Below are 26061 nucleotides of genomic sequence, written 5' to 3'. Positions count from 1 at the left end.
AGAAAACTTTTTTTTTCTTTTTATTTTCTTTTAAATCCTAAAAATTCAACTTGTGAGAAAACAGTGCACTGAAGAATGAAAGCGCACAGACGAGTAGAAATGGCTGAAGACACTTGCAGGCAAAATAGACTCAAATGAGCAGGGTTTCCGACAATATAAATACTATTGGTGCAGTTATGAAGGAAAAACTGCACCAAGATGGCTGCCACATTGCAAGTCATATAACATCATGCCCCAGAGAAGAGCATGGTAGGAGGTGCTAACGCAGCACGGGGTTCAAGGCAGATGTCCACAAAGCTGGATGGAATTGGTCAAAAAATGTATTAAATGAAATTGAATACTAAGAGAGTTGAAGGACTGAATGAAACTCTTGACGATACTCCAGTGGAGGCAGGGCAAAGGAGGATGACAGCCAGAAAAGATGAAACAGTTCGCAAGGGCTCCGATGCGGCTGACCAGTGTCGGTGTCTGAATAAGTGCAAAAGGCATGAGTGTAGAAGTGTGTCAGTGGGCTGTGAAGAAGCAGGGCAAAATCCAGTCGTTGCCAATATGTAATGGATCGATGCACACGTAGGAGGTGTGTAGATTAAGAGAGTTTATTCTTGGGGAATAACCCACGATGCTCCAGAGCAGCCGGTGGAATCCGGTTGGAACCAAACCATCGCCAAGGAACCCCGGGAGGGTTTGTAAGTAAATACATTCAAGGGCGAGTGGGGCTGCAGTGTGTCCTCAATAAAGAACATTACATGAAGCATATACATATGTAACACTTACTACAGATTTATGAGGGCAAACGGACAGACATAGACAAAGACAACATACATGGAGAAACTTATTTGTGTCAGCCACACAGAGACCCGGCAGTGCCCATCCCCCACAAGATGCAACATAGTGGGTGCCATAGGTAAATCGGTCAGGCTGGCACCCTTGACAAAGTAGGTGGCACGCGCCCACGAGGGTGAACGAAAAAACCCATGCTGAGGACTCTATTTTGACTACATCTCAGCAGCGTTTGACCACAGGGTCCGCCTGCCTCTTTTTCGCCCTATGGGGCCCGAGTAAGCCCTGTACTGAGGTACTCACATTTCATTTATTTCACTCACTAAAATTCAAACCTTTTAATTTGCTGGAGTGTGTTATCCATCTAGTTACTCTACAGATACGGACTGCATAGTATAGCCTGACCACAAGCTATTCAGATTTATCATTCAAATGAGAGGGAGTACATCCCCAGTTGTCAGTGTTAAATATTTCAATATGGAAATCAGAGGGAGAAAGAGCGTGAGCAAGGGTGAGACAGAACATGTAACATGTCTACTCTAGCCCCTAGTTAGGGCCGTGTTTAAAGTGGTAGATTTTTGTTTCTCTGTTTTTTTTGTTATCAGCTCTTGTAAACAAGCAGGTTCCTCTGCTCGGATGCACAAGGACAAATGGAAGAGTGTGGAAGACACATTCTTGTTTTAGCTGCCCCAGATACCAGTCATGTAGTTTTACAGCTGAAGCTGACCTTCAACATTTGTGTGCTGGATGGGTCTGACATAAAAAATGAAACATTTCCTAGTAGACACAAAGGAAAGTTTTAATTCTATTAAGGCGAGGATTATGCTCTGCTTTCTTTATTTTCGAACACCAACAGATTTAACTTTACAGAAAAAAACCCTCTTTCCCAGGAACCCCAGGGAAAGGGCAGTCCAAGAGGTCAGCCAATCAGCATCCACCAATGCCCTCAGGGTCCGGGGAAGGTTGGGATATCTCCTCATTCTTGACTGCGAACCATCCAGCCGTCAACTAATTCCATTAGTCCGTTTTATATGTGTCTGGTCCTGAAAGAATTAAGAGAATAACGATTGAACCAGAACTTAACCAACACAAGGCTCACAAAGGTAGTATACCGATAAGGAGCAATATGATCAGAAAAGATACAAGGATACACAATCATCAATATGAATACAGGTATACTTTGAATAGTAACCTTAAACAAAAATATTGAGACCAATACTTATACCTTACAGCGTAGGTGATACATAGGCCAGGGTGGGAGAGAGTGACTGACTGCTCAGGAACTCTGGGAGGGAACAAACCTCGCCTCCGAGTCCTTAATAGAATTGAAACTTTCCTTCGTGTCTACTAGGACATTTTTCATTCTATGGCAGGGACCAGAGGCTAGGATTATGCTCGTTCAAAGCTTGTCCACCACCAGGGAAGCCAAGTCAATGACCGGTTTAAAATAGAATCACTTAAACATTGAGTCTGATGACCAGTCAGCGGCATTGATAATATCCCCGAGGTAGGCTCCGAGGGTAAAGGCTTTGGAGGCCATCGCTTCTCTCACTGAGTGAGCACCGAAGTGCGAGATGTCAATGCCCGCTTCCTGCATGACCCATCTGACCCATCTTGAAATGGTGGGAGAAGACACAGCCTGAGAGAGATCAGCAACTGGTTTACACCGTGAGGACGATATTCATCTGTCATGCTCTCTTAAACGTTGAGAAAACGCACTGCACATACATTAGGGTGTCTATCAAAAGCTGGGTACGAAATTACCCTGGAGTCCGACTTGGTACAGCGAGAAACATGAAAAGTAACCCCTTGGGGAGAGGAAAAACCCGACCAGAGAGATCAAGAACTCTCACATCAAAAACTCTCCTGCAGGAGACCAAACAAAGGAGCTTGGCCAACTTTGCAGAGAGTTCCTTGTGAGACAGGTACCTATTCAAAGGCCAGGATATGAAGAGATGCAAAACTTTGATAACATCCCACAGGTGTGAGTACCTATGAAGGGGAGGTAGGGATAGGCGAATACCCCTTAAAAATTTACATACAAAAGGATGTTCCCCCACTGCAGCACCCTGCACCGGGTCATGGCCCGCCGAAATAGCCGATATGAACGAATTTTATGGTGCGGTGAGCCAAACCCTATGTGGCCAGGGAAGCCAGGATGTTCAGGGCGTGGACCACCTTGCACCCCACGGGATCCTGACCCCAGCTAAGGCACCAACACACTCATCTGGACCAAGTCGAACGGTATCGTTTGTTGGTGCCGTCTGCCCATGCCGCTGCCAAGATAGTCTAGCTTCTCCCGATAAGCCTCGGAGTTTCCAACGTTGCCGGAATCCTCCAAGCCATGAGAGGCATTCGATTCTGCAGGACTAATGGATGTGGCCCTCCTTGGGGATACCGAAGAATCATGTGATCAAGGGGTAGAAGGATTGGAGAATCCCAAGAAAGTTCCAGAAGAACTGGAAACCGAACTTGCGACTTCCAATAAGGCGTGATCAGCACACCTGCTGACTGCGAACCTGTGCTGTGAGGTGGAAAGGCGTACCCCCGTCTCCAGGGTCCAGTCCTGAAGGAAGGCGTGCGTCGCCGCCGCTAGAGAATCCGGTTTCCAACTGAAGAAACGGGGAAGTTAATGGTCCAGGCGAGAAGCAAAGAGGTCCACCGAGAAGGGGCCCCAAAGGACTTGGAGCTTCTGGAAGACTCTGGTATCCAGCTGCCAGAGTCTGACATCCAACCCTTCTCTGGAGCACTAGTCCGCCACCACATTGGCTGCTCCGGGAAGATACTCCGCCGTTACAGAGATAATGTCGTCCAGGCAAAAGGTCCCAAATTCCTTGGCCATGTCCGCTAGGACCTTGGATTTCTTGCCCCCCAGGTGATTTATATAGCGGACAGCGGACACATTGTCCATCTTGAGAAGGACATGGCAGCTAATCCTGTCTTTTGTCCAGCACTTGATGGCGAAGGAACCAGCAAGAAGTTCCAAGCAATTGATATGAAGGCGCTTTTCGTCTGCGGACCATTTTCCTCTGGTAAAGGAGTCCCTGCAACGTGCTCCCCAGCCCAACATGCTGACGTCCGATTCAATGACGATGTCCGGAGCGGAGCCAAAAATGGCCCTCCCATTCCAGGCCTCCACTGCATTTCCAACCTCATCTTGTCTGTGAGGGGAATGAGTTCAGAGTACTGCAAACCCTTCCTGAGGTGAGTGGCTTTCAACCTTTGAAGGGCCCTGCAGTGCAGGGGCCCCAGAAAGATGGCCTGTATGGAGGAGGAAAGAAGGCCCACCACCCTGGCCACTGGCCGGAGAGAGGTTTGTGGAGGGGGGACTTAATGTCGTTTTGACCGAGTCTATAATAAACCCCAGAAACGTCGTCTGTTGGGCCGGAATCAGAAGGGATTTTTTTCCCTTTGATGACAAAACCCAAGCTCTGAAAGAGATGCACCGTCGTCCGGAGTAGCTCTGTGAGCAAGGTCGAAGACTGAGCCAAGAGAAGGATGTCGTTGAGATAAATGAGGAGATGGAAGCCTCGTGCTCTGAGGTACTCCACCACAGGTTTGAGGACCTTGGTGAGGCACCAAGGAGCCGAGGACAGACCGAAAGGTAGCGTTATGAACTCGTAAACCTGGCCTTTCCACAGGAACTGGAGAAACCTGTGATCCGTGGCAAAAATCGGGACGGAAAGGTAAGCGTCCTTCAGGTCGAGGCGCACATCCAGTCATTTGGGCGCAGGAGGTCACGCAGCAGGTGGGTTTCCTCCATTTTGAAATGGCAGTAAACCAACCAGCTGTTGAACTCCTTTAGATTCATAACCAGGCGCTGACCCCAGTCTGTTTTGTCTACTAAAAAGATGTTGCTGAAGAACCCGTTTGCGTGGAGGGAGGAGCCCACTATCGCCCTTTGTGGAAGAGATCGTGAACCTCCTTGTCGACCAGAGCAGTCTGCGCGGACGTGAACACCAGAGGTCGTGGTTGGCAATCCTGCCTCGGAGTCCAGTAGAACTCTATGTGAAACCCTCTTATGGTCTGAAGAACCCAAGAATCCGCAGTAATAGTCTCCCAATTGTGAGCGAACAAAGCCAACCTGCCCCCCCACCCGCAAATGGGGGTAAGGGGAGAGACTCACCTGACTGATTTTGGAACTGGCCTCTGCCTCCTCTGGCGCATCTGCCTCTTCCGTTTATGCGAGACTGGAAGAATTCTTGCTTGGGCTGGTCACCCACCTTCTTGAAGCCTTTGTTGGGAGCTTGAGTGTAGAAGCGGCCGGTCGAGCGCCCCCGGCCACCACCGACCCCAACGAAAACCTTTCGGTTGAACACTCTTTTGATGGAGGCCTGTGCTTTATCAAGAGTACAGACTACCTGGCCTTTAGGAAACTGTTGAAAACATCACTCTTCTAAACAAGTCTCCTCAGTTTGCTTATGTGGCCCCAGCGCTGAGATACCCTTATGGGGTGATTTGTGCGCTCTATACGTGAAATAAATAAATAAAATAAATAAATAAGAGTGGTGAAGGTGGACATGAATTTCATGAGCTCCTTAACAAAGGGCTCACCGAAAAGTCCCCCATACGCCACTGCTCCTGCCTCCGAGAAGGCCAAGTCCCCCAGCTTTGGGTCCACTTTAAGCAACAAGGAGCGGCATCTCTCTGCACCTAGGGCACAGTTCGCATTCCACAGGAAACCATAGCTCGCTGGGCCCAGCCGGAGACTGACTCTGGGGAAAGAGTGGAACCAGAGGCTTTCCCCTCCTCCGCCAGGTCTAACATTTTCGTGAGAGAACCACAGGCGTCCAGGAATTCATCCTGGCAAGCTTTCCAGGACCCATCGATCCCTTTCTTGGGATCACGAATATACTTTTGGAGGAAAGTGGCCATTCTGGCATCTATCTCGGGGGTGACAGCTACCTTGGCCGGAAGGGCAGGCCGGGGGCATTCCGCCCGCAAGCAGGCCCTAACTTACTTCTCTAGGGATTTCCTCATCCTGCTGGCGACTAATTGCGTTACCTTCTCACTCGGTGTCCACATCGAGGAACTGGGATGGACTAAATCGTCTGGGACAAGCATGTCTGCAGGACCCTCGGGTGCACTCTGTTGTGGGCGCCAGGGCCTGGATGGGCCCAGTTCCTCAAGGGACTCTCCGGAGATAAAGGGCTGCCCTCCTCTAAGGGATCTTACCTGGGGCACAGGGGTATGCGCCAAGAAGGCCGCTTTAAGGCGCTCAAAAGCCCCCCAATCCACAGCCGCCTCCGCTTTACGTTTGGGATTTTGGGGGGGGGGGGGGGGGGTGGAGCTCCCCTGAGGCATAGGCGCAAGCAACTTTCATAATGCGCCTCTCAAAAGGACCCTTTGCTGCCTCGACGGCTTGATGGATGGAGGCATCCACAGCGTGGCAAAAGGCATCATCCAGAGGGAGAACCTGCACGGTTTCCTCCTCAAATAATTCTCCTTCCATAGTAGTGAAGACAACACTTGACAGACTAAAAGTCAGGGGTATTTGGCGACCCTAAGGGTACTGGATTTTTGGCAGAGAAAAAACCCTGATAAATTTGGGCCTTGCAAGCAAGGAATTCTGCGTAACCAACCCAGGGGCCTACACCCACGAGATAAGGGGGTATTCACTGCTGAGGAAAAACTCTTTCCCTGACCAGTAGTTACCTAAAAGCCTGGGCTGGCCCCTTGAGGTAATGACAGCCTTTATTAAATAATGGCTCACTGTGCTGATACCGACCCTGAAAGGGGCGTTAGGCTGCAGATAACAGACCCGAGACCGGGTGTCATTGCTCCAGGCTGTGTGGGCTTCACGCTCGGCGGGGACGCAGTGACAGGAATTTCCTGGGCGGTGTAGTAGTGCCCACTAGGGGCCACCTACACACCGCAAGCCCACAGAGAAAGACTTCGAAAGGAGACACGCTACGATCGGATTAGGAAACAACCAACCACAATTTATTTGAATTAAAAAAAAACACAGCGCTCGCGCGCTCAGCGCCTAAAACACACAAATAGCGCACATCCCAATCAACTTGTGAAAATGGGAAACACAGCGTTCACAAATAAATAGTGCCATGAACATAGAGGCTAATGGAAGCTATGTATCTGCTGGTGAGCAGAAAAAGAAAGAGGAGCTATCCCAGCATTCCCCGGACCCTGAGGACATGCGTGGAAGCTGATTGGCTGACCTCTTGGACTGCCCTTTCCCTGGGGTTCCTGGGAAAGAGTTTTTTTCTGTAAAGTTAAATCTGCTGCTGTTGGAAAATAAAGAAAGCAGAGCATAATCCTCGCCTCCAGGTCTGCCATAGAATTACATTTAGTCCATATATTTAATAACAATTTTGTGGTAGCTAAAGAGATTGATGCTGATGACATAGTTGGTTACAGGCAAGATAAACGTGACCCCTATTTAAGGCTCTGTTTGTAAATACACCAGGGTTAGTCCATTCCAAAGCATAAGAAACCAGGCTTAGTGGTCAGATGCAGGAGTGGGGGGAAGGGAGTGCAGGGGGCTATACGACTGCCAATAAGTATGAATCTGTTAACATAACATGTATTTGTAATATGCACGTTCTCCACAAAGTGCATCTTGCCACTGGATAACAGATGTTTATTCTTACCCAACTCAATTGTACTGATTTTTTCGACCTCAGAAGGATGAAAGGCTGAGTAGATTCACCAGGATTTTAACCTGTGACCATGAGGTCAAACACAGGCTCCTACAATGGATGCATTAGTCCACTAAGCCACCAAGCCCAGCTGCTACTTTGAACTGTACGTACCCTTTATGGCTATAACCGTTCTATAACATGGAATTTTTCAGACGTTTATGACCTCCACTTACTTGTGGGATAAACATTTAGGCAGAACCAATGATAGGATAGGAAAGTCTTTGAAAGGATGAGGTCATATCTTATAAGTAGTGAGTTGAGAGAGTGAGAGAGAGAGAGAGAGAGAGAGAGCGACTGAAGAACAGCTCAATCTCAGTTTATAAGACCTTTTTCAGGCTGCCATTTCTGGCGAGATACAGTAAGCAGATTGAAATAGCAGAAGATTTCAGTATCATCCAAAGCGAAGTGAGGGCAAGATGTGAATGATGAATATGGCTTGTTAGAGACTGAAGGCAGGCAAAGAAGGGATGGTTTAAAAAAGCTAAAACACAAAGGCCTAAAATATATTGATTCATAAAAACAGAGTGGCCTGTAATGTGAAGCTACAAAAACAAGTTCATAAACAGTTTTTTGAGCATTATTCAAAATACATTTTGATTTACTCTGGGTTGTCCCCAGGTGCGGCAATACCAATTTCTTGGTTGGGACATAAATTGCCTACCCCCACCACTAAAGCTAAAACATTAGAAATGTCATGGACAAAAAGAAAAGGGTAACACTTTATAACATCCAAGAGAACAAAAATGTAGGTATGTTATAGGTATTTTCTGATTTGCTTATTAAGATGAACTTTTGGAATTGAAACGATAATGCGTGTGTAGGCCAAATTAGGTCTCAACTCTATCTTGTTTCGTGGAACAGCTATATTGTTCATTGTGTGTTTATTTCTCATTAACATTGCAGACAGCAAAATGTGGCCAGTTGTTTTGCAATGATATACTATTCTTGGAGAGCCTAGGAGGAAGTTCTTTATTTAAAATGAGACATTCCAATACCTCTTTCTAACCTCTTTAATGTGTGCTATTCATTGACGAGACTTCTCAATGTTTATGTAGTTAGATTTGTTCTAACACATCCAATGAAATTAGGTCAGGGGTAACTTATTATTCAATTTGGGGAATAGTGCTAGGACGGTGGAGTTACATGATGTTTTATAAATCTCTTATGATTCGATTTTTCATTGATACATTTGATCACCCTTTTCTGACTATGCTATTTCTGTAAAATGCATAATAAAAAACCCCGATATTGGGGTGAGAGACAGTTCCTGGGTGTCACTTTTCTAAGCTTCTAGAGAGACTGACCATTTTTTTTTTATAGCTGTATACTTTGGACTTAGATGCAGCAATGACCAAATCTGGAAAATACACTATTTTAAAACCCTAAGAGCCTTCATGGCAATTTATTTCTGATCATTATGACTGATTTATGTAGATTAACTAGAAGTTGTTTTCTGTATTGCACTTTAATATTTTAATAAACACTCACTTCCTAATTTTCTAATTTCAAGCCCTTTTCAAGTCCATTTTTATTCACAGACTTATTTAAAATGCCGTTCTGAATCATATCTTTTGGAGCACATTTCCTCATCTATTCTTGAGGATCACACTGTTTCCCCGCACTGCGTAAGTGCTCCATATCTATCATGTAGATTATCATAGAGATAGTCGTGACATGCACATGAGTAAAACAGAAGTACTGGGTTCTAGAGTGATTTCCCTCTAGTTGGCATAATGAGTGTTGAAAAAATTATTGCAAACCTTCGCTCAATTTAACTGGAAGGAATATCTGATGCATGTTTATTTTGCCCATGGGAATAGAAGGATCGGAAGCTTCTTTAAATTCCTTTCTCCAAAGCAGCCAAGAGTAAGACAAGGCTATGTTTTTTCGATAAACATATCCACTCACCTCCATGAGGATATTATTGCATTTCATTACAATAGCCCTGTCATGAGGCTGCAGGCACGGAGTACAGTGAGCAAAGTTCAATTACGAGTGTTGTAATTTAACAGAACGGGCTGATAAAGAGTCAAATGTTTGTTTTAACCCCTCCCATGCTAATGACGGCTCGTCATCAGCCACGGTGCTCGTGTGCTGATGACGAGTGTTAGAACGCTAATTCCCCCGCTGTGCTAAGCGTTCTAAGGAACAGGCGTGGCCGTGACGAGCTGAGCTCGTCATCAGCACACGAGCACTGTGGCGGATGACGAGCTGAGCTCGTCATCAGCACCGGGGCGCTGTGCGCGCCCCCCTCGCCCCCAGAACAGCGGGGGAATTACCCCCGCTGCGAAGGGGTTAAAACACCGGTGTCCCCTCTGAATACAGAAATTTCTGAAAATGCACTTTATAATACACTTCATAGGAAGGAATGGAGTCTTACGAAGAAAAGGGGAAGAATTGGGATAGTTAATGGATAATTGGTATATTTATAAATTCACTGAAAAAAAACAAAGGTTGACGTAATGTTCTAGTTAGGTGAATTCCTCAGTGACAATGTTAACGTTTTGAACAAAACAAAACAGAAACTCAGTTATAGTTACAGCACCAACTATAACTTGCGCACCCCACCATGCACTGCTTATGACATCTCATTAGACATCACTGATAACATCTCAAATGAGTGTCCCAGTTTGTTTTACAGACTACAAAGTGTAAGATGACTACAATAGTATTTTTCTACCTAAATGTGTAAAGCCTTGGCCCAGCTAATGGTTGTAAGTATGTACAAAATGCATGAACATATTCTAAATCTTTGCATTAACTCCGTGTGCAAGGAGCAGCTGAGTTGTATTCATTATGGTCTATACAATTTTTTGGTTCTGCAGAACACCTTTCAAACAGGAGAAACACTCCATGTAGTAGATACTAACTTTATTAAACATTTCTGAGTTATTAGAGAGAACTGAGTCACCATAATAATTTGTACATAACATATGAGAGTGTGTGCATCAGATACTAAACAATTTTCGTTTGCTTGTTTTGCTTCAGAAAATGTCCTTACTATAAAGTGTACAGTATAAAGCGAACAGGTAGTATGATCTTTAGCACCTTCAGATCTTTTTTTTTCTTCTTTTTTTACAAGTAGTGTCTTCTTTGACAACTGTTGCATAGAATGTACACTGTTCTTAGAAGATGCTTTTGAATTCACTGTTATATATTTTCCATGAGAGTTTCACTGTTTGCAAACACTGTAGTACAGAATCAACTCTGTTCATAGAGTAAACACTGTTTCCACAACTCAGTGCTCTACTGATAGCAACCTTATTTTGTAATGTAGGTTTAGAGTGTGTCTGAGGTTTGATACAGATGAAAGCTGTCCCTGGTATATATTCTCCACCAGAGTACTTGTAATCAGTAGCATCATCATCATCATGAAGTCTCACCTCCACCAGGAGGTAGAGTCTCTTTCATAAGAGCTAACTTCTAGTTTTATCATGTATGTTGTTGAGTACGGTTTCCCTTTTTTGTGTGTTCTTAAATTCACTTGCACAACTCTGCAGCCAGAGAAGCTCATCATAACCAGCGGCTCTTGCAAAAGCCAGGGAGGCAATCCCTCGCTTACTGTCTGAGGGGGTTAGTGCTTCCTTGTTTGCTCTTGTGAGCCTCTAGCGGTGTACTTTTTAGGATGGAATTTCTATTTACATTAAATATATCCTGATGTAGTTTCAATAATTAACATACATCAGAATAGCAACACTGTTTTTAGTTTAATGAAATGCAATCCATTATATAATTGTGGGGAAAAATAAATCACTTAGATTTTGAAAAAAACTATGTGGTTTATGAACATGAGATCAACACTGGTAAATAGCATACATTGATTTGCTTTAAGTCCATTTATGATTATATCTGAGATTACGGGTGTGTGTATTAGAATGTGTACATGGACTGGCCTCTCTTGTCAGATGTGTTTTTCAGATGGCAGCTGTTTGTATTGGGATGTGTTACATGGACCAGCTTCTCCTGTCAGACCTCTCTCTATCATGATGGCTGTGTGTGGTAAGATGGTAACATGGACTGCCCACTCCTTGCAGACCTCTCTGTAAACATGGGTTTCATAGTAGGGTTGTTATGCCCGGGTTAGGCCCATGTAACAACAATGTAGATTTTCTTACATTGTCCTCTTTCTGCACAAATACAATTTTACTGTGACCTTTTGAACATGTCTACATGCGTGACAATGTTGGATTTGTTTCTTTGAAACTGCTATGCTAACACAACTGACTTTGCGCAACATTATCATGCCTCGAACACTGAGTACAAGGCCTTTACATACACAGTACAAATGTCGTTCTATCGTCATCCACATGGCGACAGGGCTATCTGCATAACATTGCATGGATGCTTTTTATTATAAACAAAGAAGCATTTCCATGGGTTAGCAGAGGAGACACTTCAGCTGACGTTGAGGGGAGCATGTTAAGGCTTCGCCAAGCAGCTGCCTGACATCTCCGTGAGGGATGTTCAATTTGTGACAAAGACTGGGTCCTACATTCTGTCCCACCAGGTAATGAGGTTGGAATATCCCGTGGGGGGATTCCAGGCTCTAGGTATACACACCTACACTAGACACAAGTGGAGTAGAGCTTGCATAGTAGGAGTACGCCTGATAACCACCTTGTTTTGTGTGGCTGCATATATATACACTGTTGTATCACCATGTTAGAACTAGATCTACTATTAACTCTTTTTAGTGCTTGTAATAACTTTTATTTGCTTGTGTCTACTGATTAATGCAGAACATCTTCTATACAAGAATAACTTTGGTTCAATAAATGTATTGAAAACACCCCACTGTGTATTCTCAGTATGCTTCTTTGAGGACACGAGTGACTGAGCAAAAGGGTTCTAGATCCGTTATCACATTCCCTGAGGGGTCAGGGTTGTCATGTTCAGAGCCAACCACTCTGTTTAAGTTAGGGGGGATTTATATTGGCAAAGTGAGCTAACTGGTCTCCAGGGCAACATATACTACAGGTTGCAAAGAATCAGTCTAAGCCCCTCAATCAAAGTTTATGTTGTCCACAAACATGCATATCCTACATATTAGTGGGAACTACACAAGATGGCATCTTTAACATTGGTTGGGTTCTTATTTTACGGTTACATCATGCCTTCTCAGAGACTCCTACTCCCCTTCAAAACCGGGGACGTCCATGGTGGTAAATCCACCTCAGCTGAGTAGGTAGACCCTATGTATTGGCTGTAAGTTATTCAAGCGGAAGGATGAAGGATTAACGTTCCATATTGTGTTAACCCTCTCAGGAATTCATTTTTTTTTTTAATTATGTCTGGGGACGAAGATGACCAGGCACTAAACATCACAGAGAACTGGAGACATGCCATTACTCTCAAATTATTACATTTTGGTCTCCTGGCTTTGGGCGGAGACGTTACCTTCGTGGTTGAGGCACACAAAGCATTTAAAACAGAGATGTTATATTCCTGGACTGAATTCCCAGCTGCAAATGCTAAAACACAATTATTTAAGGATTACATTGAAGGTGAAACACCAGAGGAATACACTCCTTATGAGGATAGAGAGATTTCTCTATCTTACCCTAGAACGATTTTAAGGTTTGGTGCTTGTAGCTTCCTGCATGGATACTAGGGCTTTATATATTTTTTTATTTGTATTAATAGAGCAAATAGGAATATACTTGAAGTGGATGCCGGATTTAGTGGATGCGATTATTCCGATGCACATTACAATATGGCGTCGGTTGTTGACAAGACTGCCCCTTCTCTATGTTTATTGCCAGAATTTCATGTGGGTTATATTTAAATCATTCTAGACTGCGCATGTGTACACACACAGAAGTAGGACAGAGAGGGACTGATCGTGTCCCCGTTTCCCGGTAAGATAACATAGAATTTGAAAGTGAAAGACTCCTGTATGGTTGGGAGGTATCGTTACTTTCATAAGGATGGCCTTAAACTATATGATCTCGTACAATTTTGTTCACCCTTTCAGAAAAAGGACTGATTCACTTCCCCTTACTGGGGGCGGTGCTGGGCCCAGGCTTACTGGCGAAGGGTCCATAGAAGTTACACGACGTTCATGATTTTCAAGTCGTTTTGGTAAAGATCAATTTAATATGTCTCACCGCTGCCGGTTTGCATCAAGTGAAATGTGGATACTGATACAGATAAATCTGGAGATATCTTCATTACCCTTATACTGGGTAGAAGTGTATACATAAGGAAGACCAGTGTAGAAAGTATAGAGGATTGATTTGCCTGATACGGAAGCTATTTGTGGAAGAATATTATTTTGGGACGGAATTATCACCAAAGGAGAAGTAAGTGATTCTGTTTACTTGGCAGAATGTACCAATCGTAGTTAGATGGAGGTAGTGAAAGAGTGTAGATATTTACTGCACTTTTTGTACTTATTTACAGGCAATACAAATGAAAGATTGAGGTACTTTCTTGATAATCTTCTGTGTGCATGTCATGTTTTCTATTGGTTAGCCCTGTATAGCACTCTCCATGCGTACTTGTGATTTAATTTCACTCATGCTGCTCCACTAATATGTCACGAATATTGCAGGATTTTAAAATATTAATTAAGTTTACATGTCACCAAGTCAAAACTTTGGCTTCATACTGATGTTGATGGTGATTACTGATGACCTATGGTAGTTACTATGTGATCATAGTGAATGGGTTTTCACCATGATGATTGGACTCCATTAAATAACAGTGAAGTGATCTGCCTGATATATATTAGTTTGGTGCCACAACAGTTTGTTTTTCCTACCTTGGCATTGCAAAAGTCACGGGACAGTGTGCCCACCTGGCGAAGAAACAAGTATTGGCTAAGTATCTACCAAAAAATAAAAAACGAAGGAAACAAAAAAAAGAAATACAAGAAAAACTAAACTAAAGAGGATTGATTTATTGTATACTTGAACTTTGATATACAAGTCAACTACTATTGCAACGTGTGTTGGGGACTATGTTTTACCAAGAACATATTAATTGGTTTAAAGGCACCCTCCCACACGAGGTAGAGCACGTGAGGCTCGGTCCACTCAGCAAAGAAGGAGCAACATGGCCTGTCTAAGCTGCATACACACAACATACTAACAGTGCTAATTTAATTGCAGTTGAAAGGCGTACACTATACGGAGATTTTGTGAAAATATACAGAAATCTCAAACAGTTCATGATATGCCAACAGTAAACTCTGAGCGGACTGCTCAGGTTGCACAACCCCTATTGGCTACTATGGGTATCAACCTACAAACACTGAATGCCGTTATGGGAAAGATTCCCATCAATCGTGAGCAAATTCCGTTCTTGATTGTTCAAAAAACAAGCCAGCTTGAAGCAGTATTTCCCCAAACGACCCGCAAAAAAAACACAGAATACTGACTATCTGCTTGCTGATGGGTATGGCTCCCCCAGTGAAAGGCTGTACCAATTGGGGTAAAGGCTTCGCTGCTGTTTATACCAGAACACATGGTACCCCTTTTTTGGCTGTTTTACCTGATGTGTTGAAGCAAATACAGAATGTGTACAGGGCTGCACCTGCCCTAGACTTAGCGATGAAACTGATGGGAAATGTGGCCGCAGTGTCTGCCATTATGTTAAGTAACATAAAAGGGGAGGCAGTTGCATTGGCTATATGCCAACGCCTCAGGGATCTTACTCCTGCAGACCAGAAGTGTGAATTATTGAAGAAATCTATTCTAGCTTAGGTAGAGATAATTTGGGAGCTAGACCTGGCAAACAGCAATTTAAGAGAAATTCTGAAAAGAAGAACTCTAATCAAGTACCCGATTTTTCAACGAAGAAGAATTAAGATAATAAACAATAAAATAAAGACAAGCAAAGATCAAGGGGTGGGTCTCCTCAGCAGGAAGCCACTGTAAGAAGATATAATCCCAGAAACCGTGATAACATTAGGAAGCCTGACAGGTATCAAGATAATGATACATGTTCTTCTCATTCCTTTCAGGAGTCTTCCAATACAGATTCAGAGAGAGGTGGATGGTCAGAGGGCAGATCGGAAGAGCATGTAAAACCGAAGAAGGAATCAAAACGCTCGTCTGATTACATTTTTTTTTTGTTGAAAAACCTTTATTGCAGCATTAAAGAAATACAAGGATGGGCCTACAACTGCGGGGGCCGGCCGCTAAATAGTAGCAAACCTTGACGTTTCAGAAGACAACACAGCTCTTCAGCCGACACCCCTGAGGTCCGGCAGCGATTCAGGATGGATGTTGTATCTGGATGCATTGATAAGTCACAGGATATAATAAAGGTCTTCATTTTTATAATATTTAAATGATCGGATCAGGTGCCATACAATCTAAACAACAGGGTATGGGACAGGCCAGGGAAACAGGATATGCGCGGGAAAACAGTCATTTACGAGTCTCTGGCGTTGATACCATATATCATTGTGAACAATAGAACAGTATACCTCATTGTGACCACCAGCTCTCAAGGCCCGCGCACCCAACAATTCGAATAACATAAGAAGCATGGACACCAATTTCGAGCACAATGAAATCAGAATAATACACAGACCATACCGATCCTAAAGGAAATATGGGAAGGGAGAAAAAGGCCATAGAAAACAAAAAAGAAAAAATAACCCCCCCCCCTTCTCCAACCCCCCACCCTGCACCCCTGCCGATGGCTATAGCCTAACCCCACTAGCAGCGTGCCTGTCGCCCCACTAACCTAAACCCCTAAAAGAAGGGAAAAGAAGAAGAATGGAGGAGGGCCTGATCATACGTATTCCCGGCCCCTTGGCTCCCCCGCCAAAACACAGACACCCCCTACAGCCAAAGATGGATGTGAAGCAACTTGTACAAAAATCAAGAGGGGGCACCGTGACACACCGCCCAGCTTCCAGTATTCGACAGTACCAATTCAAACTTCCATAACAGTGTTCCAAGCCATCCCAGTTCAGTTGATTCAACCTTGACCCTTTCGAATTATCACACAAACCCTTCCCAGCGAAACCCCGAGGCCACAAATAAGTCATAGACGAGAGGGAAAGTATCGAGAGGCAGTCCATTACCCCATGTGGCTAGTGACTCCAAGAGGTCTGCACGCGAAGAAAATTCCCCTCTCCAAATTGGAATGTCCCGATAGTTCTTGCCCCGGAATTGTAGAACGTCCGGAAAAGGGGGATACAACCACAAGGTGGGGGGAGAGTTCACAACACAGTTTCCCGGGGAGGGAACGCCTTTCGAGACCACAGAAGTCTATGATGATGAAAAGCACTGCGATACACTCGTGGTCCCGAGGACATCGTCTTCCTGGGCGCCATCCGTTGAATCCGATAGTGACATTCACTCTCGATCCCACACGGGGTCCTCGCACAAACTCAAAATGGCCCCAGCTTGAGGGGTTGTTGTTTGCTGGTACGACCGTAGGGCAGGGTCTGGCACGTCGAACAGGATCCCAGTCAGACTGACATCCATTTTTGCCATGAGCACAGTCGCTTGCAAGTGAAACGCCCAAAGTTCTGCCATTATTGTTTCCAGCGTTGGCCCAGACGCCGTTCGATCCACTATGCCATAGTCGGTGGCAGTCACAATCGAATCCCCGAGTGAATCAGGCATTTTCGGGGGGGACGAGCAGGATACTGAGGGGGCAAGCATGGACAGCGACCCGTAATTATCCACAGCCGGGAGAGCCCGGCGCAGCACCGCAGTCCAGGGTCCCGACCCGACGAACCCCGGCAGGAATCTATGCCGGGTCTGCGGTACAGGGATCCCCCCACACAATAAGTAGCAGCAGGTCACTTCTCTCACAACGCTGGGCACGGAAAACAATAACCATCGAATTCGGGCTTAGACAAAGTCTCCATGTCAGTAGACCGGACCCTGCCAGGGTCTCTCAGCCGATGTTGTTGAACTGCAACCCGGCCTTACAGTTACTCGAGGCCCCAGCTTCACCGCTGGAACAGGCCACGATCTTTAACTCAATGTAGGTTCGTGAAATCAAATGATAAAAGTTTGGGGATTTCACCACCTGAGTGAGGAACACTTCATCCAGGTAGAGGCTGGGTGTAAGATCAGGATATCGTACAGGATCTCGTGGCGGAATACGGGGATCGGCGAAGCCGGGAACCTAAGCAGCCATCTTGGTTGACGTCGTAGCTCCTCCCCCCGTCTGATTACATTATTAATAAAAAAGAAAAACAAAATACACAGAAACTTCAATTAAAAAAAGAACAAGCATTTGCAATGCAAACAGTCATGCCTTTGTGAAAGTTAGAGCTATTGGCATAATAAATGCAAATGTTTTTTACCTTTTTTGTTTGCAGTGGAGTAACGTGAAAAGTAAAGCAGCAGACTTTGGAACTGGTGAACTAAGTGTAAGTTTTGAGATTGATTAACCGTCCTGTGCTTTATGTAATTTTTTTGTTTTTGTTTTAATTAACAGGTATTATGCAGAAGGTTCATAAAACAATAAAAACAAATTATAAGCAAAACAGGGACAGTGAAGTCACTCACTCGCTGGTTAGGAAGAACAGAGGCTGCAGAGGGACATTTCTAGAGGGTAATGTGTTATGTGCTTTTTAACATGTCACAATGTGTGCACTTTGTGACAGGACACTTACTAACGAGGGGCGTGTGCACTATAAATCTGTTGGATACAAGGGCTGCCATTCACTGACGTGCTGAGAAGTGCACTATAGGTCATACATGAGTACAGCACTCAAGGCAGGGAACAGTAAAATGAGGGAGGAAGAGGAGGGCATATGATGCCCTTTAATGACCTCATGTTAGAAATAAAACAAGGGGCACGAATCCTGTTAGATTGTGCATGTGCTGTCTATTAGGCTCCAACTAAAAAGGTATCATTAATATTGGTACTGTCATTTGTACTCCGAGGTAAGAAGAGTTGTAAAATCACCATGGTCCAAACAACATTAGCACCAGGTACAAGGGGTGTTTTTTACGCAATGTCGAACTGTCGCAGTAATAGGTAACATGAAACAGTTCTGGCAACCTATTTGCTGGTGTTATTACCCCTTGAAAAGTGTCTTACAAGGGCAGTTAACACCTGTTCCAAATTGGTTGTAGCCGACTGTGCAAAAACAGAAGCAAATGCAATTTTCAGTCAGCTTCTGATGGGAGTATGTGTTAGAATGGGTGCAAACCCAAGTGCACGTGTTTTACACAAAATTATGTAAAGTGGGCTAGAGAAATACCCAAATATCTCAAAATTGACAAAGGTGCCTCTTCTGTAACACTGCTGATATTAATTTAAGCTTTGTAATCCAGTATTGTACTAGATTTACTGCACAATTCCATTAGAGTTTACCGAAAAGACCACACCAATGCCAAGCATTACCATCCACAGTTCGCTTAGCACCGAGTCACTGCCACCAGACACATGAGCCGTCTTACACAGAGTGTAATGAGTTGTGCGTGCGCACAGCTGAAATGCTAGGAGGACTATGGTGAAGGAGACCTCTTACTGCTCTTACTGCCCACTACATTTTCTTTTCTTTGAGTGTAGTGGCAAAACTTAAAGACTCCCCGCCACCTTGTCTCTTCCTGCCCACTATGATTACCACCTCATGCCATGTCACTATTGCTTGCTGTCCTGGCACTATTTCCTGCAACATTATCTTTAGGAGTGTCAGTGGCAGCCATCCAAGGCCACCACTCCCAGAATGCATTAGCCTGTCAAGTGGAAGAGCAGTACTGTAAACACAATGCCGTGCCAGCAAGAATCGAGGTAAGGGCCCAACCCACCACACTTCTGCTGTAGATGATGTTACCAAGAACAGGTCCAGAATAAGGATTTTTGTTTGAGCCACAATTCAATCAATCAATCAATCATGCCATTTATAAAGCACACTACATACCCGTGAGGGTCTCAAGGCGCTGGGGGGCGGGGGGTGCTGCTAGTAATCAAAGAGCCAGGTCTTGAGGAGTCTTCTGAAGGCCGGTAGGTCTTGGGTCTGCCGCAGGTTGGTGGGGAGGGTGTTCCAGGTTTTGGCGTCGAGGTGGGAGAAGGGTCTGCCGCCGGCGGTCATTCTTCGGATGCGGTGAAGAGTGGCGAGGGCGAGGCTGGCGGAGCTTTGTGTGCGTGGATGAGGAGTTTGAAGGATATTCTCTTCTTGACGGGGAGGGAGTGCAGGTCTCTCAGGTGGGGTGTGATGTGGCTGCGGCAGGGGATGTCGAGGATCAGACATGCCGAGGCGTTCTGGATGCGTTGCAATCGTCTCAGGATATTGGCCGACGTTCCTGCGTGATTTTACTTTGCCATTTAGGTACTCCTTTGTCCTGTATCCCCTCTTTGGCTGTTTGTAGGAGCACCTTAAGGCAGCTGAGTACACACTCCCTTATGTAGCACTATTAAAGCAGAAGTAGGTAAACGCAGCTCAGTTGTGAATGGAACAACGTTCAAAATTCTACCTGCAATGTCACAGTCACAAGAAACACATTTAAAGACCAGAGAGCTTGACACTGTATGTTTGTTAGGAATGTCCTCCCCTACGCGTTGTCATCATTCCTTCATGAGACATTACAGCTTTCCCAATGCTTGTTAGAAATGGTTAGCAAAATAAAAGTAAATGTATATCTACAATGCTCTTTTATTCGAAATCTTTATATTGCTAAAATGTATATTTTGAACACCTAAAAACGTACCAATAAGCGAAAATAGTACTAACAGACTGTTGCCCCATGTCTTTAGTTGAAACTACTTTTCATTCTGAGACTCAAGGATTTGCATTTTTTCATTCCTAACTTAGGTTAAGTAGTCAGAAGTAGCTTAGGGTCGACGCATGGCATGGGGCCACCTACAGTCCTGAGTGCCGAACATGCTTGCAAGGTTTTGTTGCTGCCGAAAGTATTTGAAAATACTAAAGGGGTTCTGCCCACATCACACTCCTATACCGGAGCAAGGGTCATCAAAGATGAAAAAAGTAGAAAGAACAGTAAAAGTATTTACAGTACTCCGAATATCAAGAGTGCATTGCAGGCTCCAGGGGCTTTGGAGTAGCCTGCTACTCACCGAAAAGCACTTTTAGACGCCTCGTCAGGGGTAGTAAGCGCTATGCAAATGCAATTACAATTAGTGCCTCTCAATAATTCTTCTAGTATTTATGCTATAGATGGGGGGGGGGTCTCTCAATAATCCTATGGTGCGACGAGAATATTTTCTTTCCACAGACCGCTCGCCACACCACTGGGTTCAGTCCAGGTGTATATTAGGGTTTTGGGGGGCAGCCGACCGAAGGAAGGTCTGTCCCCCCAGGGTCTTTGGGGAAGTGGTGCAGTCCAGAGGACTTCACCGTATGTTTTGGGCTTCTTTTGGACTACTTTTTAGCCCAGCTATATAATCCTTCCATTTTAGATGCCAGCACCATTTTAACGTGGTGGCACGGTGGCTGGCACCTTCAGCCAAGTTTCTGTCACTGGGCCAGGTGTTGTCAGGTTTTGGAGTGCGTGGTAGGCCAGGCGTGTAAGTTGGGGAAAGGAATCAATTGCACACACCGATGTCAGAATCACTGGTGGCGGACGATCGGGTCCAGCAGGCGGTACGGCTCCAGGCAGCTGCTCGGAGGCTGGATCTCCTTAAGGATGGGAAAAATGTCCATGTGCGCCCCCTGGCAATTCGCTGGGGAGGGGGGGTCGCTGGGGAGCAGGCCCGGTTCTAGCGGGTGGGCCGGGTTGGCCAGGCCCACCCAAACACGAGCCTGGCCCACCCAAACATGAACCGTGGCCCTGACGTCAGCGGGCAACAGCAAGTGGCCACGGCAATTAAAACGTTCATTTGAATGTAATTTTTCTAGGAGTTGCGTGATTGGGCCTGGGCTTTTTCTCACAGGCACCCCCAATCACGCATCTCCTTTCAGGAAGGTGAGTTGTGTCCCAGGCCCAGCCCACTTGTGCAGGTACAGGGGCATGGCGAAGGGGAGAAATCCTCTTAGCGCCGTGTAATGTGTGCGCACTGTCCTACTGAGTGGATATTTCAGCGCTGGAGAAAAGGAGTTTGTTGATCCAGATTCACCTTTCCTGACCTCGTCAGCAGTTTAAGATCGGGCTGTGCCACAGAGTTTGATCGGAGTAGTTAAGAGAATGTGTGGCTATTGTTCCGTTTTTTAAAATCTGTAAAGGCCCAGCTAGATGTATGCTTCGAGGATGTGTGTATATTGGTTTTTTTTTTTTTAATCTATGAGGGCCCAGCATGACACATCAGGGCCGGCGCTAGGCATGGGCAGCGTGGGCAGCTGCCCAGGGCCTCGCAGCCAGGGGGCCTCGCGCTTTCAAATGCTTCAGAGTTTGGAGGCCCAGGGGGCCCAGGAGGCCCAAGGGATTTAATCAATATCTGCCTGCCTTGGCCTAATCGCTGCATCTGCATGAGGATAGCAGCGATTAGACAGGTCATTCAAGAGCCCTCACCTGTGAAGTGCGCCCTGCCCCTGGTTGAATAAGAAGCAGGACAACCCGCAGGGCGCTAAAAGAAAGATAGAATGACGGCGCCCCACACTGAAAACAGCTCAGCTCACCCAGGACTGGGGAAAGGGAGCACAAGAGTAAATGAAAGGGGTGCGAAATACGGAATCAAGTGAGAGGGGGCGGGGGGAGCAGATAGGTGTGATAGCAGCCAGACAAGAGGTGCAGGAGGAGGAGCACAATCAGAATGTAAAATTGGCAGGAGCAGGGCTTTCAGTGTGCTGGATCCCTCGGACACCGGACACCGGACCGGACAACAGGACCTCCTTCAAACTTGCCACCCGGAAACACCACCAGCTGATCCGCGCCGCCAAGAAAACAGCATTCAAGGACCGGTTGGACAACAACGCACACAACTGCAAGGAACTCTTCAACATCGTGAAAGAGCTTTCCAACCCCAGCGCAGGAAACAACGACATCACCCCATCGCAAGACCTCTGCAACTCCCTCGCTTCATACTTCCACAACAAGATCGCGGACATACACAACAGCTTCAACAACCAACCAACGCACACCATGACCGAACAACCACCCCCCACCACCACCCTCCACGCCTGGACCCCGATCAGCACCGAAGACACCATCCGCACGATGAACTCCATCCACTCCGGTTCACCAACCGACCCCTGCCCTCACCACGTCTTCAACAAGGCCGACGCTATCATCGCACCCCACCTGCGAGACATCATCAACACATCCTTCGACACCGCCACCTTCCCTGAGAGCTGGAAACACGCCGAACTCAGCGCTCTACTCAAGAAACCAACAGCGGACCCCACCGACCTCAAGAATTACCGCCCCATCTCGCTCCTCCCGTTTCCAGCCAAAGTCATCGAGAAAACCGTCAACAAGCAGATGGCCGCCTTCCTCGAGACGAACGGATCCCTCGACCCCTCACAGTCCGGCTTCCGAGCCAACCACAGCACCGATACCGCCCTCATCGCCGCCACCGATGACATCCGAGCCCTGATGGACAACGGAGAAACAGCGGCCCTCATCCTCCTAGACTTCTCCGCGGCATTCGACACGGTCTGCCACCGCACCCTAGTACGGCGCCTCAGCAACGTCGGAATCCAGGACAAGGCGCTGGAATGGATCATCTCCTTCCTCGACGGAAGAACACAGAGAGTCCGCCTACCACCGTACAAATCAGAGGCCACCGAAGTCATCTGCGGCGTCCCCCAAGGATCATCTCTGAGCCCCACCCTCTTCAACGTCTACATGAGCCCCCTCGCGGCCATCGTACGCAAACACAACCTCAGCATAATCTCCTACGCCGACGACACCCAGCTGATCCTCTCCCTGACCAACGACCCCGCCGCCGCCAGAGCCAACCTACACGAAGGGATGAAAGAGGTAGCCGAGTGGATGACGACCAGCTGCCTGAAACTGAACTCGGACAAGACGGAGGTCCTCATCCTGGGCTCCTCTCCCTCCGCCTGGGACGACTCCTGGTGGCCTCCGCCCTGGGCACCGCACCCAAACCGACAGACCATGCACGAAACCTGGGCTTCACCCTGGACTCCTCCCTCTCCATGACCAGGCAAGTCAACAACGTCTCCTCGGCATGCTTCAACATCCTACGCATGCTACGGAAGATCTTCTGGTGGATCCCCACCGAGACCAGGAAGACCGTCACCCAGACCCTCGTCACCAGCCGACTGGACTACGGCAACTCCCTCTACGCCGGTACCACCGCCAAGCTCCAGAAGAGACTCCAGCGGATCCAGAACGCCTCAGCCAGACTCATCCTCGACATCCCACGAACCAGCCACATCTCCGGACATCTGAGAGACCTTCACTGGCTCCCCGTCAACAAAAGAATCACCTTCCGCCTCCTCACCCACGCACACAAAGCCCTACACGACCAAGGCCCGAGCTACCTCAACAGCCGAGTCAACTTCTACGCTCCCAAACGCCACCTCCGATTAGCCAACCACGCCCTCGCCGCCGTCCCCCGCATCCGAAGAGCGACTACAGGAGGAAGGTCCTTCTCCTACCTGGCCGCCAAGACCTGGAACTCCCTCCCTCCCGACCTGCGCCTGACCCAAGACCACCTCTCCTACAGGAAGAAGCTGAAGACCTGGCTGTTCGAGCAGTAGCGGCTCCCTCCCCCCCCCCCCCCCCCCCCCCCCCCCCCCCCCCCCAGCGCCTTGAGACCCTACGGGTATGTAGCGCGCTTTATAAGTGTCACTGATTGATTGAGTCTTTACCTGGTGGTAAATTAAAATCGACATTGAAACAGGCCCCTACCGGACCCTATATTCATGTCCTTTACTTTACCTACAAAAACAATGATCCTGTATCAGCATAATAATTGTATAACACATTGGCCCGGGTTGGACATTAGGTCAATCAGGCAGTGTGTAATGGTCCAATCTGCCAGGTTATTATTTGACCTGTTTTTGGGCTGTTTGTTTGCCTGCTTTATGGTCAGATGAACATATTTTTATTGTTGATTTTTATAATATTAAAACAAACATTGCCTGCAGCAAAATCAAATCTATGCAATCTCCCATACCTTACAAAAAACGTAAACAGCATGTCCCTACAAGTTAAAAACTGCCCTAATTTTGACACTTTTCTAGTTAACTAATTCACTAATGGGGCCACTTTTATTTTTGTGCCGGGACGATTTCCTGACCCAGCCTTACTGCATGATAGGGTAATCCATGACAGCGATTTTGTTCCTGTTTATATTTCACATGCCTAACTTAATCTTGCATTCCCCAAGAGTTAGCTATGTCCAGAATGTGTGTTTCTGTATTTCATTTCACAGCATTTTACTCTTACATGGGGCACACATCGTAGTGAGTCGCCTCCAGGTGTTTATAACAGGCTACAGTTGAGTGCTTTGGAGTTGAGGCAGAAGGCAGTACAACTTTCACACTGTGCCTGTCAAAAAGGTGTCAGAATACATGGTCATTCAATATTTGGCCTCTCTGAAGAGCACACTAAGCAACAGTCCCGTATTCCAGCTGCAGTTGGTAATCTGTACAAATGTGTGTGGAGGAGGTACTCATTGGTCAAAACAGTTGGAGGGTGAATGTAAAACAACTTATTGTTGTTACTCAGTTATCTTAAACAGCCATTGACAAAAAAGCAGTACCCTTGGCTTCTTTTAGATGTAAGTCAGTTGTCTTATATTTTTGGATTCAATCACAGAAAGCTGAGGGAAAGATGAGAAAAAGAGTAGAGCATTGAGGGGAAGGTGAATTTAAAAGGGTCCTCATCAACAAGAAATGGTAAGATACTCCAGGAGGATGGAAGGGGAGAGGTGGATGTAAATGAAGCAGAACAAGGAAAGAAGTAATGCGGCTGGAGGAGAGTTGAAGGGGAGTGTATGGATAAGATGTGTGGTAGAGAGACAGAACCAGCAAGGGAACATAAGCACAATGGAGAGAGAAGTATTGATGAGAGATGGATGAAAGAAAGCAGTACCATTGAAAGATGTCAGAGGTTGGGCGGGATGAGACCGGAGGGGAGAGGTGAAAGTTCGAAGGGTCAGAAACAGCAAGAGAAATTTGAATCCTAGAAAAAAGAAGTCCACTTCCAAATCTCTTTCATAAAACGTAATTTACTCATTGACAATGTGCCGGCTTCTGACAACTCTAGGAGTTTGAAGTAGCATTTGTGCTGTATCAGACAGATCATTTGTGGTTGAATCTTGATCGTAGAGTTACAGCAGCCTTAATACTACTAAAAGTTAGTACCACATTTGACACTGTTTCCCAACCAGTTCTTATAAATCAACTAGTGCAACCTGGGATTTAAGTATGCAGTTGGTGTGGTTTACACCTGCATCCGAATTGAGAAATCTGAAACAATCCACTCACCACCTATTTCTATTATGCTTCTAACCTCTGACTTGTGGAATTTATTGGGTCTCCACTGTTCAATCTATATAATCCCCAGTTAGTCTTACTCACACAGTACTTTGGTTTATTGCTGATATCTTGTGCATATTGATACCCAAACATCACTTCCCTCACTGACAATATGGTCTTTGCCCAAGAATATGTTCGTACGTGCATGCTAACAGTTGATTTCTGAATGAAGACAAATTCACTAAAACCTTAAAGTGGCAAATCAAGGGTTCTTATTTTGAAAGGATCTCATAACATATGGTGCTCTCTTTGGTGGCTGGTGGAGCTGGGTCAAACACCCACATTGGT

At 46.0% G+C, this 26061-nt stretch overlaps 1 protein-coding gene across 4 annotated transcripts in view; it reads right to left on the bottom strand.

The window, feature by feature from the left end:
* Positions 1-26061, bottom strand: part of TLR3 (toll like receptor 3) — a 489232-nt gene that overhangs the window by 308447 nt on the left and 154724 nt on the right. The window lies entirely within an intron of this gene.

The sequence above is a fragment of the Lissotriton vulgaris genome, chromosome 3_1 (genome assembly GCF_964263255.1).
Source record: "Lissotriton vulgaris chromosome 3_1, aLisVul1.2, whole genome shotgun sequence".
Taxonomy (NCBI): domain Eukaryota; kingdom Metazoa; phylum Chordata; class Amphibia; order Caudata; family Salamandridae; genus Lissotriton; species Lissotriton vulgaris.
Note: the sequence above shows the minus strand (reverse complement) of the source record. Positions and strands in the feature narration are given on the sequence as shown.